The sequence below is a fragment of the Bos indicus x Bos taurus genome, chromosome 16 (assembly GCF_003369695.1).
Source record: "Bos indicus x Bos taurus breed Angus x Brahman F1 hybrid chromosome 16, Bos_hybrid_MaternalHap_v2.0, whole genome shotgun sequence".
NCBI lineage: Eukaryota > Metazoa > Chordata > Mammalia > Artiodactyla > Bovidae > Bos > Bos indicus x Bos taurus.
This window is the reverse complement of record NC_040091.1, coordinates 37983758-37988651: the sequence shown is the minus strand read 5'-3', so window position 1 is coordinate 37988651 and position 4894 is coordinate 37983758. Positions and strand designations below refer to the sequence as shown.

The window sequence follows — 4894 nt, the reverse complement described above, 5'->3', positions numbered from 1 at the left end:
TTCCCTGACCAGGGATCAAACCTGTGTCCCCTGCAGTGAAAGTGCAGAGTCTTAACCACTGGACCACCAGGGAAGTCCCCAGAACAACTTTTTAAAATCATAGGTTTCCTAAATTTTCTAGGCTGCAATTCAATTCACATGATTTTATCTCCTCTCGTTTTGTATAGAGCTCTTTTTAGTTTTTAATGCTACACAAACTATAGTGATCACAGATACCTTCCTGAGGAAGCAGTACTGTCTGTATAACCTTATTTTGTCTAAGGGTGTGCACATCACACCTAGTTCTGTCTTGGCCTCTGATGCTATTGTCTCTCTCCACAAGGTAAAAAAGGCTACTCTTCCCCCTTTCTGCCCTTTATAGGAGTGTATTTCATCTGTGGTGTACCCATTAACTAGCCCATCCTCTCTCCCTGGCACCTCAGCCTAGTTTTTGGTTGCTGCAGTTTTCTGCAAAGCCCTCTCATCTTCAGAATCCCAAATGCCCAGGCCCTGGTTGGAGTGGCCACTCCCTGCATCATCGCCCCTATTTTCCACACTCTTTTATGTGGTTTCCTTCAGGATCTCTGGAGTGGGGCTGGTGAGAGAGAACATTAGGAATAACAATTTAGCTTAGAAGAGTGTGGCACCCCAAAAATGTGTCCCTAGTGAATCATAAGATTACTGTTAATTCCTGGCCACACTGCCTACACACTCTATTTGACTATTCTTCTCCTGAATCCTGTAGTTTCAAGGTTCTAGGTGATAGTTTAAAAGTGAGTGTTTCCATGAAAGGAATGACAATGATTTCCTGAAGGAATGTTGGTGCTGAGTACCTAGACCCTACTAGCTCTCTCTCTTTTCTCTGTTCTTTGTTTTGTACAGTCCCCATAACTGCATGCTGCTGCTGCTGCTGCTGCTAAGTCACTTCAGTCGTGTCCAACTCTGTGTGACCCCATAGACGGCAGCCCACCAGGCTCCACTGTCCCTGGGATTCTCCAGGCAAGAACACTGGAGTGGGTTGCCAGTTCCTTCTCCAATGCAGGAAAGTGAAAAGTGAAAGGGAAGTCACTCAGTTGTGTCCGGCTCTTCACAACCCCATGGACTGCAGCCCACCAGGCTCCTCTGTACATGGTATTTTCCAGGCAAGAGTGCTAAAGTGGGGTGCCATTGCCTTCTCTGCCATAACTGCATAGAAAGATGTGTTTATAAGCTTGTAAAGAGGTGTTCATTTTGTAGTACCTGGGGAATTCAATGCCTCCTTTCCTCACATGAACTCTAGAGCTGAGGTTGAGAAACTTTTTTCTGCAAAAGGCCAGATATTAGATACTTTTCCTTTGTAGTCCATACAGTCTCTGTTGCAATGATTCCACTCTGTGCTGTCGTGTAAAAACAGCCATAGAAAATTGATGGGCATGGGTGTGTTCTCAGAAAACTTACTTACAGACACTGATATGTGAAATTCATATAATTTTTCTGTGTTATGAAACATTATTTGATTTTCTTCCAACTATTTCAAAATGTAAAAGTGACTCTTGGCTTGCAAGTTGTACAAAACAAATGGGACGAGACTTAGCTAGGTCTATCTCTGCATCACCGACTCGAAGGACAAGAGTTTGGGTGAACTCCGGGAGTTGGTGATGGACAGGGAGGCCTGGTGTGCTGCGGTTCATGGCGTCGCAAAGAGCCAGACACTACTGAGCGACTGAACTGAACTGAACTGATCCCTGCTTTAGAGAAATAGCCCTATTCTAGTGAACCATTGCTCAGTGTATTATGGGTCTTCTGTGAAGTGAAGGTACTAAAATGCTTCAAAGTATGAGCATGTAGTTGTGTTTTTAAGAAATTTCCTAGGGAAGAAAGTTTTGAAATAAATATGCCTTTACCAGTTCAGTTTAGCAATCCTGATATATTCTAATGTAGTGGGTGTTCATCGCACTCCTGCTTGCCTCTGAAATGAGAATAAGGTAGAATTACTCTTCAACTAATGGAGGTATGGCTGGGAATGTCACCCATTCTCTGGGACAATAATTAAGTTATTAGTTCCATCTGTTTACTTATCTGCTTATCTGCAGAGATCATGAATCCCAAAAGGCTGCTACAATGGCCAAGAATGATGTAAAATGAAGGTAAAAAGTCCAACTGCTGGTGCTAAGTCACTTCAGTTGTGTCCGACTCTGTGCGACCCCATAGACAGCAGCCCACCATGCTCCCCCATCCCTGGGATTCTTCAGGCAAGAACACTGGAGTGGGTTGCCATTTCCTTCTCCAATGCATGACAATGAAAAGTGAAAGTGAAGTCTCAGTTGTATCCGACTCTTAGCGACCCCGTGGACTGCAGCCTACCAGGCTCCTCCATCCATGTGATTTTCCAGGCAAAAGTACTGGAGTGGGGTGCCATTGCCTTCTCCAAAAAAAGTCCAACTGAGTAAAGCCAAATCCAAGTCAAACATGTCCTTAACTAATATGTTCCCCTGTTTACATATTCCCTTCAAGATCAGTTGAATCCCAGAAACATCTTTGAATCCTTCTGTATAAGAGATCACTGATTCCTGACACTGCTGCTCTCCCACCAAAGCCACTGCCCACACTCTGACTGCAAAGAAATGCTCCCACACAGACACCCCTCAAGACTGGAATAGGTAGCTGTTTCACTAATTCATAGAGACAGAAAAAGTTAAACAAAATGAGAAGATGGAAGAATATATTTCAAGTGAAAGAGTAAGAAAAACCCCTGAAAGAAAACCTAATGGAACAGGGATAGTTTATCTCTGCTGAAAGAGAAAACCTTATAATCTAGGATACTTTACCCAGTAAGTTTATCACTGAGAATTGAAGGAAAGATAAATAATACAGTAATACCAGCTGTTAGTATTGGAAGTTAAAGTAGTAAAAATACAGCTGTAATTAGAATGGATCAAACGGTCGTGGTATTTGATGCTGAGATATGGCTGGTGGTTTTATATCAATAATTCTAGTAATAAAACTGATTGCACCTAAAACTGATGAGACAACTGCTAAATGTAGTGAAAAGTTAGTCAAATCTATCGAAGGTCCTTCAAGAGTTAAATTACTGGTTAAGGACAGTTTTTCCTCCTCCAAGGGATCTTTCCATCCTAGGAATCAAACCCTTGTCTCCTGCAATAGTAGACAGATTATTTACCACTGAGCCATCCAGGAATCCCTAAGAGTGATGATGGGAGAAGTAGAGCTTACATTGTTTATAGGAGATGCTATATCAGGATCTCTAATTACTAATGGTGTATACTAATCAACTGCCAAAGCTCCTGATCATAATAGATATTACTATAAAAAGACTATTAGAATATGGCCAGTTGATAAATAGGGCAGATTTCTTTAGTTGTGTTTGGTTAAACCTTACTCAGTACTCTAACTGTAATTGATATTACAGCAATAATTGATATATCTAGATTTGTTGTTGTTTTTGTTCAGTTGCTAAGTCATGTCTGACTCTTTGCAACCCCATGAACTGCAGCACACCTGGCTTCCGCATCCTTCACTATCTCCCAGAGTCCGCATCCTTCACTATCTCCCAGAGTTTGCTCAAATTCATATTCATTGAGTCGGTGATGCCGTCCAACTATCTCATTCTCTGTCACCCCCTTCTCCTGCCTTCAATATTTCCCAAGATCAGGGTCTTTTCCATGAATCATCTCTGAATTTGATATAAAATTGATCTAAGTGTAAGTTTTTATCATGTTGAAGATTAAGCCTGATATTAATGGAATGAATACCTTGTGTAACTTCTAGTACTCAAAAGTGGAATGGGGAATGTCAAAGTTTTATAATAAGGGCTACTATCATAATAAAAAATGTTGGATTAAAAATTTTAGTAGTTGTTCATTGATGAGAATATATTGATTTAATACCGATAGCCGTTATGGGAACCATAGATGCAGTGGCTTGTGTTATGACATATTTAGTGGACACTGATGGGTATCAAGATGGCAGAAGAGTAGGAAGTGGAAAAGTTTACCTTCTACAAGTGGAATTATTCACACAGAACAGTTACTGAACACCAACAGAAGACCTTAGACTTCTGAAAAGACAAGAAAACCTCCATATAACCGAATAGGACAAAAGGAAAAAAAAAGAAGGAACTGGATGGGGCCTGCACCTCAGGGAGGGAGCTATGAAGGAGGAAATGTTCTTGCACCCAAGAAAGTCTCCTCACTGGTGGGGAGATTAGACTAGACTGAGAGGGAGCTTTGGAGCCTTGGAGGAGAGCACGGCAGCCAGATCGTGGAAGGCAAATGAAGGGTAACCTGCACAGAAGGTCAGCATTGCAGCCCTCTGCTCCCCAGCCAGAGATATTTATCTGTCGGCAGGGGTAGGGGCTGGGTGCTGAAGCTCAGGCTTCAGAGGTCAGACCCAGGGAGAGGACCAGGACTGACTGTGTGGAAACAGCCTGAAGAGGCTGGGCTGTGGCAACTGAGTGTATACTCAGAACCCCGGACTTGCCAAGGTGCAAGGCACCATTAATTCGGAGCACGTGAGGAGAGGGGTGAGACCACCAGAAGATCCTTTTTCCTTGTGAGTGCTCCTGGGCAACAAGATACTACCTACAGAAACTCTGGAGGCAGGCTTGAGTCAGTGCTGCCATTGTGAGCTCCAGATGTAGGCACTGGCTGCCACTACAGATGGCCCTGCCCTTGCTGTCCTGGGAGGGCACAGAGAGCACCAGCACTTAGGAAATCTGGGAGTAGGCTCCAGGCACTGCCCTCTTTGTCTGGGGGTGGGTGGGTGAAGATAATCCCTGTCCCTAGGAAATCCATGATCAGGTACCAGGCCCTGCCCCTACTCTTCCAGGAGGACATGGAGAGTGCCAGCCCTAGGGAAACTGTGAACAGGTGCTGGGCTATGCCCCTGCTATTGTAGAAGTGTGCAAAGGCCACTG

The 4894-nt window shown here is 43.5% G+C and overlaps 1 non-coding gene across 1 annotated transcript; it reads right to left on the bottom strand.

Annotated features, from left to right (window-relative positions):
* Positions 1–73, bottom strand: TRNAE-UUC. Its single transcript has one exon. It is a non-coding gene; the product is annotated as a tRNA-Glu (tRNA).
* Between the last annotated feature and the right edge of the window lie 4821 nt (positions 74–4894).